Consider the following 16,261-nt stretch of genomic DNA (forward strand, 5'->3'; position numbering starts at 1 on the left):
AGAGCCGCCACCGTGCGTTATTTATCCCAAAAGAGGGAAAGGAAACGCTCAGAGTAAACCTGGAAAAGACATGGTCTCGCGACCAAAGAGAAAGGGATCGGGAGTCGGTTATGCGAAGGGAAGGTATTAGCACCCATACGCATCCGTAGTACTCTACGGGATCCACGCTCTAGAGAAAGAAAAGGTTGCTAAAACAAACACCACACACACACACACAACACAGGTGGGGGAAAAGAGGAATGGGCTCGCTAGGATATCGCATCCTATGCCTACGTATCTCGTCTGGAACGAGAATCAGAGCTACCGTAGTTCGGCTCACGCACGCCAAACAAAACAAAACACAAGCAGGCAAACATGGAACCCGAACGCCAATCGCTGGACTTACATCAGCTTCCGAACCAAACAAACCCACACTGGAAACCAGATGCCACTGGATGGACTTATACCGGACTCCAAGCACACAACAAGAGGATACGGAATGCTAATCGCTGGGCTTACATCCATCTCCTACCACACAAGAAGAAACAAACGACAAGTTACTAAGGAGTCGGGAACTCGAGCCTAGCAACTGTCAAGCAAACACACACAAAAAGAAAAAGGGTGCCCGGAGAGATCTCGCACGACCTCCTGCCTACGTACCTCATCTGGTATGAGGATCAGGGCAACGTAGTTCCCCTTAACAGGGGAGAAACTATCTCCTAACCAGAGACCGGGAAATGACCAACTAAAAGGGAGACTGACTCGAGCCTAATAGTTATCATGTATTCCACAATGGCCCTAGGTTGAGTTTTCTATCTACTTGCACAACAGCAAGCTAATCCTAACCAGGCAAAAGCAAGCATGCAAGCATAAACAAAACAAAGCAAACATTCCAAATAGCACACACTATATCCAGTCAAAGTGGGTTCAAACAAAGGGTTAGACTGCCAAGGCAAGTCAACTGTACAAGGGTGGGGTTAGCTCTTAACCCTGACATTGAGAGTCAGGGTGAAGCTGATGAAAGGAGAGTGAAGATTAGACTTCACAGCTCTTATCCCTGGCCAGGGAGAGCTTCAGACAAAGAAGCGTGGGTTCAGAAAGTGGGAACCCTTCTACACTCATGACTCTGACTCAACTGTACAACTGTACAAGATCTTGGGTTAATGTCCCAATGCATCAACACAGTGGTGTGAGCAGAGGGACGACTCAACGGAATAGCGGGAGATAGATTGCATATCTCTTTTATCCGCCAATTGCCTTAATCAAGGACTTTACCTGCTTGGCACAAATATAAACAAGCACAAGCATTGCCTCTTAAGGAGGACTTCAGACAGGTGCCTGGCCAAGTAACAGGCCAGGTCTTCCAGACTACATGAAGTTAGAAATGCTACCTCAATTGGTTAAGCAACCAAGCAATAGCCAACACAAGTTCAAATGAACTCAAGCAACTAATGTACCTGAAATCAATCTAGCACAATTAGTATTTAACTCAAACAGAAATCAAACAGACAATGGTTAACAGTTAATCTGTACAACTCAAACAACAAGTCAATGCACAAAGGTGCAAGCCATGAGACACAAGACCAAGTATCAAACCCTACAAAACAAAGTCAAAGTTAGTCATAAACAAGTCACAAGTCAATTCAAATTGAGTGCACATCCTCAAGCATAGGCCATTTGTGCTATTAACCTGAAACACAACTCAAAAGTGAGATCACAAACCACTAGTCCAAGACTAGGACCAAAATGAGATCAAAAAGTCAAAACAGAACATGAAACGTATCCAAAATCAATATCAAACAATTAAGAATCCAATCCAAGTGGTTCCACATTCATATCATTCATCATTATCATTTCATGAACAAAATAGCACAAAACATGCAAATTGGAACCTCAAAGGACCAAACAGAATGGCTCAACTCAAATCAATACCAAAACATTTCAACAAATCCTCAAAAAGTTCATAGATAAACAGAATCCACAACATAACAAGCATACCAAATTTCAGCTCATTTGGATCAAGGGAAGTAGGCCAATGAAATTCATAAAGTCCAGACAAGTTCATACAAGCTCATACAGTGCATCAAAACATGCAACAACTTCCATCCATCACAAAACAGAAATGAAATACGATAAATGAATGGGACTAAAGCCATGATGTACCTTAAAATGTCTACAATCACACCACAAAATTTCACATCCATCCAATTAATAACCAGAATTTCACAAATCAAATGCCAACATGTCTCACAAAAAGTCAACAAATGACTAAACAGCAAATAAAATTCCAATCAAATAGGAAATGCTTTCAAAAATTCCAGAAAAATTCACATGTATTCTCAACATCCGTATGTAATCTCATGCAAAAATTGAGAGCAAATGGCAAAGCATAAGCATGGAAACAAAATTCAATAACATGGCATAACATAGTGTGACACACATTGTCACACTCAACTTGATCACATCATATCTCTCTAAACAGGGACTCAAAATTAGCAAACTATATACCAAAATCACCAGGGAAGAGTCAAGAACATGCATATAAAATTTCACACATTTTGGATAAGGCATCAAGATTTCATGATCAATATGGAAAAACATATACACAAATGATACATTCAAACAATCCCTAGGCATTTAATTTTTCCACACGTGCACAAAAATATTAAAAATCACCATAAAAAAGTACACATCACAAGGAGAATGGTGAAAAAAGTCTCATCAAATTTGGATTATTTTTGAAGAAGTTATGAATTTTTAAAGATCAATGATCAAAATGAAATAAAAATTGAAAAAAGAAATGAAATAAAATGAATTAATATGCTGAAATGGCATTTTTGTAAATAAGCTATAGCGAGCGCGAAACGCCACGTTTCAATTTATTCAGTGTCAGAATGCAATTGGCTAATGACCGCGGGAAACAAGAATTTGAAAACCAAACGCAGAAACACGGATCAAACAGCATTCTGGCATTGTTCTTCATCATGTTCATCAACATCATTCCAGAAAATCACTCAAGAACAAATCATCATGGAAATGGACAAACTATATATCAATGAATTCGTCTAAACACATACATCAAGAATATCCACATGATTTAACCTAATTCCTAACATGCTGAGCAAATCGATCAAAAGAAGTTTCGACGTCCAACATTCAATTCCAGATTTCTCACTCGATTCTCAATAAAAATCAATTCTACAAGTTGCATTGTGCTCTATGATCTAAGACCTACAATAACCATATCACAATTCAAGCAATGGTTGGAATCGAATCTAACCTTATGATGATGGCAGTTGTTGGATTTGTGTGTTTCCAGGTCCAAAATGCCAAAACAGCTGATGCTTGATGATGTAGAAGTTGATTGGAACGAGTAGCTTAGCTCAATTATGCACCAGTTTGAAGAACTTTCAATTTGCCATGGATGAGTGAGATTTCAACAGATGCGATTCTTCCATGCTTTGGCCAAGGTTTTGTGAAACAGTTCCTCACAAAGTCCTGCAGAAGAGAGATCACACAAGAAACAGCAAAAAGAATGAAGCAATTCAATGGAAAATGGTGAAAAAGTGTGAAGAAGTTTGAAGAAAATTGAGAGGTTTTTGGATGAAAAGTTTGTTAGATCTGAGAAATGAAATGTGATTATCCTTTTCTGTTATGATTATTCCTTTATACCACATGCTAATCCATTTAGTAATCAGGTTTAGGCAAATTAGAAGTGATTAAGCAAAATGCATTTTCATGAGCTTTGGCCAAAATGCCCTTTTCATTATGCAGTCAATGTAACAGTGTAATTGCAATGCAAACAAGTCCAAAATGATATTCCTGATGTGTTGGAAAAGGTTTCAAGTGCAAATGACATGTAATTTTGAAAATCACTATTTTTCCCACCAATTTTCAAATGGTTCACTTGAAAAATGACTTTTTGATATGATGATTTTTGATGAAATGTGATGATGCATCATGAAAGTACACATCAAATGTGGTTTGCTCAAAGAAAGATCACCCAATTTGGCCTTTCCATTCAAAAGTTATGCCACTTTGAATTTCAACATTTTCTGAAAATGATTTGATCATAACTTGCCCACCACACATGAGAAATTCATGTTCTTGGACTTTTTGGAAAGGTGAGAGCAAGATCTACAACTTTCATGTCGGACAAAATTTCATTTGAAGAATTTTTGGACATGTAATTTTGAGGTGAAAAACTTTCCATTTTTGGCAGTTTCCAATTACAGGTCACTTGCTATTTTTGGAAACTTTTCATCTGACTTTATTTTCTTCATTCTTGATGTTTGAAATGTCAAATGAAACTTGTCTAGACATGAATGAAGTGTCTCTTACTCTCTCCCACCTCCAAATCCATCATTTCAGGCACAGTTGACCATAATTGACTTTTTGACTGATAGATGAATTTGGCTATGCACTGATCAAGCTGAGCCTCAAACTCCTGATGAAATGGCTCAATGATGAAACCCTAGCTTCCATAAGCTCAATAAAACCATGTGATGATCCCCATATCCATTGTAGACCCCATCTCCTTCACAAGCCCTGATTGGCCCCATACAGCTGATTAGGGTTGACCAGTGGTCAAAACCCTAATCTCAAGGTATCTGATCAATCTCTTGAATCTTCTGGATGATAACAAGACCATGATGATGATGATGTACCATTGCAACCAAGATCAAGCTCAACCTCCTTGAGGAACCAAGAAACCCTAATTTGAATCACACACCCTCAGATGGTTAATGATCAATCCAATGAAACCCTAGTTTTGCATCTTAACCTCTTCATCTTCTGATCAAGACTTAGGAAGATGACTTGCACAATGTAGCCACATGATATGCAAATATGCTAATGACTAATGACCTAAGAAATGCAATGCAATATGTTATGCTAGTCCCAAGAGAGGAGGGCAAATTTTGAGGTGTTACACTTGAAAGTAAAGCAATATTAACAAGAGTTAGTCAAATGTTAGTCAAAAGTTAGTGGTGTTAGTGGTGATTTTTAATTGATTAAGTCATTCTTTGGAGAACACTCAACAATTCATTCACAAGTATGAATCCTTAAACCAAGACATCTTTCATGAGAAGGGCTCCAACTTGGATAATTCAACAAGTATGCCACTAAGGTCAAGTCTCCATACAATGCCATGAAGAATGGGAGACTTACAATCTCATAAACTAGAAAGAATACTATGCCTTGAGGGTCAAATTTAGCTTTATGTTAAGCAATCGTAATTTGACTTATGTAGAAGTCACAACTATCTGAGGCTGGGCAATAAAAATATAGGTGTTAACGCATGTTAGAGATTTGGTACAAGGAACCAACCTCCTAAAACATACCACACAGCAAAAAAGTGGGAGGAACCTATCTCATTCACACTTGTATTGATTCATCTGACACAAGGTCATTGATGAATCAATTAGCCTTTAGACATTAGAGATTTCATCGGTCAAGTGGGGGGATGGTAAAGAATAGGGATGAAGATGAAGAGGGAGGGGAAGATAGAAACACAAATTGATCATGAGAGGAATTTCATCAAATCAAAACCATCCATTCATTTTGGGAGATGAAATGTACATTTCATCAATCCCCTAAATCCAATGGGTTGGATCCAACAAAAGTCAAATCAATCATGACCAAAGCCCAAAACAGAAAGTCAAACATCACAAGACCATAAAAATGGCTCAACAATATTTTTAAATATTTAATCAATTAATAATCATATTAAAAATGAATTAAAATACATTTTAATTTGGTCAAAACCTAAAATCCCTTCAAAACACCAAATATTTGACCAAGGGATTTATCCTAGGTCAAACAAGGTCAAATGACCTTAGACAAAAAATTTCATGATTTTAAAAAAGTCAGAAGTATTTTTAAACAATTAAAAATATGCACAAAAATATTTAATTCATGGAAAATACCAAAATTAATCCAAAAAATAATTTTAATTCAGAATATGGAAGAGAAAAATATTTAAAGATTTTTGGTGAAAGTCCCATATTTTTTAGTTTTAAAATGAAATTTATATGAATAAAATAAAATAAGTGGATTTAATGGAAATTCATAAAATACAAAAAAAACAAGGGCCATCAGATCTCCCTCATTAATTGAGGTGACATATCTGATGGCCATGCGCGTGAAGGTGAGAAAAACAAGAAAGGGGGGGTTTGAATTGTTTGGAAAAATAAGCGCTTTTCAAAAAGAAAATCACACAAGGATTTTATACTGGTTCGCTTATAACACAAAGCTACTCCAGTCCACCCGGCCAAGGTGATTTCGCCTTCAACAAGGACTTAATCCACTAATCTTGAAAGATTACAAACAACGCCTAAGAGAAAAATCTCTTAGTCCTCTCAAGTTTACAGACTACACTAAGTCACTTGAGGAAATCAACAAACAATAAATGAAAGATTTATGTAATCTAGAGTGCTTCTAAGAAAGCAAATATTACAGTATTAAGAACAAGAGTTTTTCACGTTATAAGCAAAAGCTTTGTGAAGATCTTAGAGAGTGTTTTTCTTGAGTGTTGATGTTTCAGTATAATTTTGGCTTGTTGGCTTGCTGATTGTTATCTCGTGTAGTACTGAAAGTTGATTTGCAATCCTTTATATAGATCAGTTGAAGTAGTAGTTGAAACTGGTGGATATTGAGATGAAGTTACGCCATCACATAAATAGCTTCTGCAGGATGACTTTTTCTTCTTGAAATGACTACTTACCACAAGTAGTATTTTCTTTATTGAGATTGGAGATTAACGTCTCTTTCTCAATTAGGAAATCCATTTGCAAATCTTTTCTTGACTTAAACGTTACTCCTTCATGATTAGCAATTCCATACTCAGAGTATTTGTGTTTCTGGAGATCTTGGAAACTTTCTTCTGATGTTGATCTCTTGAGAGTTCAGATGGTTTCTTCAGATAACGCTGATAACTTCTGAAGCTTAGAGATAGCGTTGTTCAGAGTCAGAACTTCTAGAGCTTACTTCTTGTTCAAATGCTTCTGATACTTTGCTGTTTTGCTCAGAGTTAGACTTTCTTGAACGTGTTTCCACATCAGATGCTTCTGATCATTTGAGAATATGTATCTGATCTGCTTCTGTATCTGATGACATCATCAGATTTCTTACTTCTTTCTTTAGAATCCTGCACACTTAGAAACTTTTCGTTAGGGTGCCATTTTTGGTTTCATCCTTTGTTATCATCAAAATCAAGGAATCTGTTGTAGAACAATTTTTGTTCTTACAATCTCCCCCTTTTTGATGATGACAAAACAACCTTAATTAGCAGATGAAACATGAATAATATTAGATCAGATAGACAGAAGCTCCCCCTGAGATAGTGCTAGGGAGTTCTGAAGTTCTTACCAGAGCTTCTAAGTAAAGAGGTTTCTTGATATCTTCTGCAATTTCTTAAGTCCAAGTTAGATAAGTTTATTTTTAAGAAACATATGTTTGCAGAATGCTTAAGGTATTTAGACAATATTTTCATCAGAGCTATTAATGACTTCTCCCCCTTTTTGTCAGAATCAAAAAGACATAGTAAAAAAAATAATTAAAGAGAAAAACATTGTATTAAAATAGAAGCACAAAGGCAACAAGAAATAAGAAAACATCAGATCCAGAGAAGGCAAGAAACAGAAACAACAGGCAAGCAAAATAAATAAAATCCTAAGTGCCTAGGGGTTCGGAGGCGGAGGCATTCTCTGAAGCAACATTGCAAGCATGCTCTGGATGTTGTCGTTGACAGTATCTTGCTTGTCCATTCTGGCCGGGAGTTCATTCTGATCTTGCTTGAGTTCTTTCAGAGTCTGAAGAACCATAGGGATCACAGAAGAGGACTCCCCCAGAGTCAGAGCCTGCTGAGCTTCAGCTTCAGCAGCAGCTTGTGCTTCTGCATCCGCCAGAGCCTTAGCTTCAGCTTCCTTTTCCCTTAGGATTTCAGCTTCCTTAGCAAGTCTTTCTTCTTCTAGCCTTCTTGCTTCTTCTTCAGCTTCCTTGGCCAATCTCTCTTCCTCTAGCCTTCTGGCTTCTTCAGCAGCTTCTCTGGCAAGTCGTTCCTGGAGTCTTGCCTCAGCATCTCTGATGTAGCCATTTCTGACTTGTTCAGAGACGTCCTTCAGTCTAAAGGCCTCAGATGTCATCCAGCCAATGACTCTGTTCCAGTGTGTCCTTACAGATTTAGGATCATCACTGATTTCAGAGTTAGTGATCAGAGAATCGACCTTTTGGACTGAAGCCTCTGCAATCATCATGATGGATTCCTTAAGGGTAGGTTTAGAAAGTTCAGGTTCAGGTTCTGGTTCAGAGGTATGAGGTGGAGAGTTTGGAGGGCTGAGATTTAATGTGTGAGGTTAAGATTCTGATTCAGGTTGGGGTTCAGATTCTGCTTCTGGTTGAGGTTCAGATGTTTGGGGTGAAGCGTAAAGAGGGTTTAAATCTAAAGGTTCAGTTTCTGGTTCTGGGGCAGCGGAGATGTTTGGTGGGATGATATCAGAGGTGTGGGGGTCAGAAGGTTGAGTTTCAGAAGGTATGGTGGTTGTTTGTTGTGGTGGAGGTGAGGTTGCTTCAGATTGTGTTTGTGTTTGTTGTTGTGAAGCAAGTTTATGAGCATAAAGTGTGGCTATGGTTGGGGAATCAGGGTCAGAATATTCAGGGTCAGAAGAGATGGAAACATATGGAGGTGATTCTGGTTCAGAGGATGATGAAGAGGAAGTGCTTTGGTAGGTTTGTTTAGGTTCAGAGGGAGGTATGAATGTACGGGCTACATTTAGAACTGGTGAAGGTTGGGAGGTTCTGGTGGTTGAAGGTGGGATTTCAGAGGTAGTAAAAATAGGTTGTGAAGAGAGAGGGTTAGAAGAAGCCATCAGAGGATTAGAGGTAACAGGAGGAACAAACGTACCAGTAGATATATTCAGAGGAGCTGAAGATTTGCTTCCAAAAGCTTCTCCAAGTCTGGCCTTCTTTGCCTGAGATGCTACCTTCTTTTCAGAAAGACCTCTCTTGTATCTGACGAAGTCTTCTTCAGAATCCAGACAGTCGTCGAGGCTGAAATCAGAGATGTCAACACCATCATCCAGCAGACGCTGAAGATAGATAGCAACAGCGTCTCTGGGTTCATTCTTGAAGAATCTGGCAAGGCCATGAGGCATCTTCCTCTGATCTTTCAAGCAATCCCAGGATGTATCCAGAGTGGGCTTGACTTGAATCTTCTTGATTATCCCCATACTCTTGAGATTTCTGGCGTTCAGAGGCTTCCCAACATCTATTGCCAGATCATCCATCAATTTGGTCTTTTCCAGATGGTCTACCAGTCCATGCTCAATGAAGACATCAGATAGCAATCTTCCCAGAGGAATGTAGGATCTGGGCTTCATGTTGTTTCTGGTTTCTCTGACCGAATCTCTCAGATATCTGAAAAGGAGAGCAGGGAGGGAGATCTTCACACCCTTCTGAATGCAGTACAGAATGCATTTCTGGTCTGCATTGATGTAGTCAGAAGAGTTAGAGGCTGGACGGTGGTGAATGGTTCCCAGAATGATCTTCAGCCACACTCTGAGGTTCTGATGCAGCTCTTTGTTCTTTGAAGGATTTCCTTCAACGTTGGGCTTGAAGATTGTTGGGTTGATGACTTCAGTGATGCGCTTTGACTTAGGAGGGATGTTGTAAATCCTTTTTCCTCCACTTCTCTCCATGTTCAGCAGAGAGGCAATAAATCCTTCAGTAATAACAATCTTTACTCCTAGAACATAGGAGACGATGAAGTTGTCATCTGCATCTGCAAATCTCCAGAACTCCTTGACGAGAAGTGGGTAAATGGGACCATAAAGCCTTTGGAAATAGTTTTCCCACCCTTGCTTGCGAAGTTCTTCAGTAAGATCAACGCCATTTCTTCTCAAGTTTTCGAAATCAACAAGCGATTCGCACAACACATCCAAACCTTCAAAAGGGGTTGATAGGTTAATATGGCGTTCACGGTCAAGAACATGAGGTTCTTTGTAAACATGGGTGATAGAGACGCCTGTAACCGTTGGAGTTTGAGTGTTTGAGGTTTGAGCAGTAGAACTAGATTCCATTTGTTGAGAGAAGTTAAAGACTTCTTGTTGTTGAGCGTCCATGGTGAAGAAGAAGAAGATTGATGAAGATGAAGAACTTGCAGAGAATGCTTCAGAGAGGTTTTAGGGTTTTAGAGTGAGTGAGAGTGATAAGTGTGTGAAATGTGAGAAAAGTGTTTATATACTCTAAGTTCAAACACATGCAAAACGACACACATTCCAGCGTTAGCACAAGAATCAAAATAGCACGTTTGGGGGGAAAAATGATTACAGCTAATTAATGAATGTCTAATCCCACAGTGCGCACACTGCTCAAGGAGATTTCAAACGTTCTGACCTTTGAATTTCTTTTGACAGCTGTCTAGAAGTTCTAGGGTTAGACGCTTGGTGCTCCACGTGTTGATGTATCTGATCTTCAAGAATACCAATGGATAGGTTTCTGAAGATTTCTAACTCAGATATCTTCTTAACTTGGTAGAAGTATCAGAGTCAGAGGCAGAAATACATTTGTTTACATCAGAGTCTCACTTTACCTTTTCAGAGCCATACTTCATTCAGGACAATTTTTAATGTTCAGATGTTCTAAGATAAAAAGAAATCTATCTTCAGCTAGAGGCTTAGTAAAGATATCTGCCCATTGATGTTCAGTATCAATGAACTTCAATGTTACTATCCCTTTCTGAACATAGTCTCTGATAAAATGATGTTTTATTTCAATGTGTTTGGCTCTGGAATGTAGAATGGGATTCTTACTTAAACAAATAGCAGCAGTATTATCACAAAAGATAGGAATGTTACTCTCAAAGATTTGCAGATCTTCTAACTGATGCTTCATCCAGAGCATCTGAGTTGTGCACAGTGACGCTGAGATATATTCTGCTTCTGCAGTTGATAGAGCAATTGTTGATTGTCTTTTGCTAGCCCAGGATATCAGATTGTTTCCCAGAAGCTGGCAATTTCCAGAAGTGCTTTTTCGTTCTATTCTATCTCCTGCATAATCTGCATCACAATAACCCGAGAGTCTATACTCTGATGTTTTCTCATACATCAGGCCCAGGTTAGGAGTTCCTTTCAGATACTTAAGAATTCTCTTAACTGCTGTTAAATGAGATTCTCTAGGATCTGATTGGAATCTGGCACAAAGACAGACACTAAAGAGAATATCAAGACGAGTAGCAGTCAGATAGAGAAGAGAGCCTATCATACCTCGATAGAGCTTCTGACAAACCTTGTTGCTTACCTCTTCCTTTTCCAGAATGCAAGTTGGGTGCATGGGAGTTTTTGCAGAGTTGCATTCAGTCATGTCAAACTTCTTCAGAACGTCTTTAATGTACTTGCTTTGATGAACGTACGTGACTTCTGGAGTTTGATTAATTTGAATTCCCAGAAAGAACTTTAATTCTTGCATTAAACTCATTTCAAATTCTGCCTGCATTAACTTAGAAAATTCTTGGCAGACAGAGATATTAGCAGAACCAAAAATAATATCATCAACATAAATCTGGCATATCATGAGATCATTATTAAGGTTTTTACAGAAGAGTGTAGAATCAACTTTCCCTCTGATAAAATTTTGTTCCAGAAGAAAATTGCTTAATCGTTCATACCAAGCTCTGGGAGCTTGTTTAAGTCCATATAAGGATTTCTTAAGTTTAAAAACATGTTCTGGAAAATTTGAATTTTCAAAACCTGGAGGTTGATTGACATACACTTCTTCTGAAATATAACCATTAAGGAATGCACTCTTGACATCCATTTGGTATAATTTGATAGAGTGATTAATAGCAAAAGATACGAGAAGACGAATAGATTCTAACCTCGCGACTGGAGCAAAGGTTTCATTATAGTCAATACCTTCTTGTTGACTGTAACCTTGAGCTACCAGTCGAGCTTTGTTTCTGACAACTTCTCCTTTCTCGTTCAGCTTGTTTCTGAAAACCCATCTGGTTCCAATGACATGAGTGCCTCTGGGTTTAGGAACGAAATCCCAGACATCATTCTTTGAGAATTGATCCAATTCTTCTTGCATAGCTGCCACCCAGTCGTTATCCTGAAGTGCTTCATCACAAGACGTAGGCTCAATCAGAGACACTAGTCCCAGAGGAATATCTTCAGAAGTTCTGAAGGTAGATCTTGTTCTGACAGGTTCGTCCTTGTTTCCCAGAATCAAATCTTCAGATACATTAATACGACTTTTGACTTTCTTTGGGATTTCTGGAGATTTAATTTCTTTAGAGTTCTGAGTGACAGTTGCTTCTGGAGTTTTATCAGATTTTACAAGAGTGATTTCCAAATCTGCAAACTTTTCAACTAGCTTTGACTTTTCAGGGTCAAGCTTATCATCAAATCTGACATGAATTGATTCTTCCACAATTTTGGTTTCTGTGTTGTATACTCTGTAGCCTTTAGAGCGTTCTGAGTATCCTAACATAATACCTTTCTGTGCTTTGGAATCAAACTTGTTCAGATGTTCTTTAGTATTTAAGATAAAGCAAGAGCATCCAAAAGGATGAAAATATGAAATGTTTGGTTTTCTTCCTTTACACAGTTCATAGGGAGTCTTTTCCAGAATAGGTCTTATAGAGATTCTATTTTGAATGTAACACGCTGTATTTACAGCTTCTGCCCAAAAATGCTTTGCTACATTAGTTTCATTGATCATGGTTCTGGCCATCTCTTGGAGTGTCCTATTCTTCCTCTCTACAACTCCATTTTGTTGTGGAGTTCTAGGGCAGGAGAAATCATGGGATATTCCATTAGAATCAAATAATTCTTCAAAATCTTTGTTTTCAAATTCTCCACCATGATCACTTCTGACTCTAATAATTTTAGAATCAAATTCTTTTTGCACTTTGGAACAGAAACTAGTGAATACAAAGTGAGACTCACTCTTGTGCTTTAGGAATTTTACCCATGTCCAACGACTGTAATCATCAACAATGACTAGTCCATACTTCTTTCCATTAACTGATGCTGTTTTCACAGGACCAAATAAGTCAATGTGAAGAAGTTCCAGAGGCTTAGAGGTAGAAACAACATTTTTCTTTTTAAAAGATGTTTTTGAAAATTTTCCTTTCTGACAAGCTTCACACAGAGCATCTGAAGAAAACTTCAGTTTAGGTAGGCCTCTGACTAACTCGAGTTTAGTTAGCTGAGAAAGTTTCCTCATGCTAATGTGGCCCAAGCGTCTATGCCATACCCATTGCTCTTCGTGAACTGACATTAGACATTTAACATTTTGATCTTTTAAATCAGAAAGATTTATTTTGTAAATGTTATTTTTCCTTTTGCCTGTGAAAAGGACAGAGCCATCGTTCTGATTAATGGCTTTACATGTTTTTTGATTGAAGATTACATCATAACCGTTATCACTTAATTGACTTATGGATAACAAGTTATGCATTAATCCTTCTACATAAAGAACATCAGATATAGAGGGAAGAGTACCATTACCAATAGTTCCGGAGCCTCTGATCCTTCCTTTCTGATCTCCTCCGAAACCCACAAATCCAGCGTCTTTAAGTTCCAGACTTTGGAACATAGACTTTCTTCCCGTCATATGTCGCGAGCATCCAGAGTCCAGGTACCATGACTGGTGTCTGAACTTTGCTGCATAGGATATCTGCAACATAGATAATCTTATCTTTCGGTACCCAGAATCTCTTGGGTCCTTTTAGATTAGTTTTCCCAGAGTTTCTTATAACTTTGGGTCTTCTAGCATTTTTAAATTTGTGTTCTTGTGTGTGTGTGTAGTGATATGAAAAAGGAGATTTAATTTGATCACTTGTAGAAGTGTTATCTTCCTTAGGATCATACCCAATTCCCCTTTTATTGTTCTGACTTACTCCATAAATCATGGATGCCATAATACTCCTATCTATCCCATTCTTCAGAAATTCTTGAAAGGCTTCTTCATATTTATAAATAATTTTATTTGAAGTTTGTGGTGCTTGAGATAACGTTTCTTCTAATTCTGAGCTTTTTGTTTTTGCTTCATCTCTTTCTAACATTAAAGATTTGATTGTATCTTCTTGTGATAGAATTGTTATCTCAAGTTCACTACACTCTTTAAATTTTGCTTTAAGACAGTCTTTAATATTTTTAAACTTTTGTTTTAATTTCTGATAAGAGGTAAGAGTTTCTGACAAACATGATTCTAAGTCAGATCGAGAAAGTTCAGAAAATACCTCTTCAGATTCTTCATCTGAGCTGCTGGATGTGGTAGCCATAAGTGCTACGTTGGCCTGTTCATCAGAGTCAGATTCTGATGATCCAGATTCACTATCATCCCAGGTAGCCATCAGTCCTTTCTTTGTCCTGAAAGTGTTTTTCTTGAAGCTTTCTTTTCTAGGGTTGTCTTTCTTCATCTTGGGGCATTCATTTTTGTAATGACCTGTTTCTTTACATTCATAACAGGTAATATCTTTGTTAGCTTTACCTTTTGAAGTTGACTCTGATCGATCCCATCTGGGTCTTGGTCTTCTGAAGTTGTTGTTCCTCTTTTTCCAGAGTTGCTTGACTCTTCTAGTTAGTAGGGACAACTCTTCTTCATCATCAGAGTCTTCTGGTTCAGAATCGTCAGTATCTTCAGTTTCTGCCTGGAGAGCTTTGGTTCTGTCAGGTTTCCGTCTTTCAGATCTGGACTTTAGCGCTACGGACTTGTTCTTTTTCTGAGGCTCATCCTCCTCTAGTTCTATCTGGTGGCTTCTGAGAGAACTAACAAGTTCTTCAAGGCTGATATTGTTCAGATCCTTTGACAGCTTTAGAGCAGTAACCATAGGTCTCCATTTCTTTGGCAGACTTCTGACTATCTTCTTAACATGATCTGCAGTCGTGTATCCTTTGTCTAGCACTTTAAGACCTGCAATAAGAGTTTGAAATCTAGAAAACATAGCCTCTATGGCTTCGTCATCTTCCATTTTGAAGGCTTCATATTTCTGGATAAGCGCCAGAGCCTTCGTCTCCTTGACTTGGGAGTTTCCTTCATGGGTCATCTTCAGAGAGTCAAGTATATCTTTGGCTGTCTCTCTGTTGGTGATCTTTTCATATTCGTTGTATGATATAGCATTTAGAAGTATTGTTCTGGCCTTGTGATGATTTTTGAAGATACGTTTCTGATCTTCTGACATCTTGTTTCTGGGAACTTCAGCTCCATTTTCTAAGACTGGAGGTGTATATCCATCTGTGACAATGTCCCAGAGGTCAGCATCATAACCCAGAAAGAAACTTTCGATTCTATCTTTCCAGTAATCAAATTTCTCTCCATCAAAAACAGGAGGCTTAGCATTGTAAGAATCTCTTTCATTTGAGTGAGCCATTGTTTTTCTCGTACTGGATCTCTCTACACGGTTAAGTGTTTGATTAGAAAATCAATAACAGAGCCGGAGCTCTGATACTAATTGAAGGTGAGAAAAACAAGAAAGGGGGGGTTTGAATTGTTTGGAAAAATAAGCGCTTTTCAAAAAGAAAATCACACAAGGATTTTATACTGGTTCGCTTATAACACAAAGCTACTCCAGTCCACCCGGCCAAGGTGATTTCGCCTTCAACAAGGACTTAATCCACTAATCTTGAAAGATTACAAACAACGCCTAAGAGAAAAATCTCTTAGTCCTCTCAAGTTTATAGACTACACTAAGTCACTTGAGGAAATCAACAAACAATAAATGAAAGATTTATGTAATCTAGAGTGCTTCTAAGAAAGCAAATATTATAGTATTAAGAACAAGAGTTTTTCACGTTATAAGCAAAAGCTTTGTGAGGATCTTAGAGAGTGTTTTTCTTGAGTGTTGATGTTTCAGTATAATTTTGGCTTGTTGGCTTGCTGATTGTTATCTCGTGTAGTACTGAAAGTTGATTTGCAATCCTTTATATAGATCAGTTGAAGTAGTAGTTGAAACTGGTGGATATTGAGATGAAGTTACGCCATCACATAAATAGCTTCTGCAGGATGACTTTTTCTTCTTGAAATGACTACTTACCACAAGTAGTATTTTCTTTATTGAGATTGGAGATTAACGTCTCTTTCTCAATTAGGAAATCCATTTGCAAATCTTTTCTTGACTTAAACGTTACTCCTTCATGATTAGCAATTCCATACTCAGAGTATTTGTGTTTCTGGAGATCTTGGAAACTTTCTTCTGATGTTGATCTCTTGAGAGTTCAGATGGTTTCTTCAGATAACGCTGATAACTTCTGAAGCTTAGAGATAGCGTTGTTCAGAGTCA

Source organism: Lathyrus oleraceus, chromosome 3, assembly GCF_024323335.1.
Source record: "Lathyrus oleraceus cultivar Zhongwan6 chromosome 3, CAAS_Psat_ZW6_1.0, whole genome shotgun sequence".
NCBI classification, from domain to species: domain Eukaryota; kingdom Viridiplantae; phylum Streptophyta; class Magnoliopsida; order Fabales; family Fabaceae; genus Lathyrus; species Lathyrus oleraceus.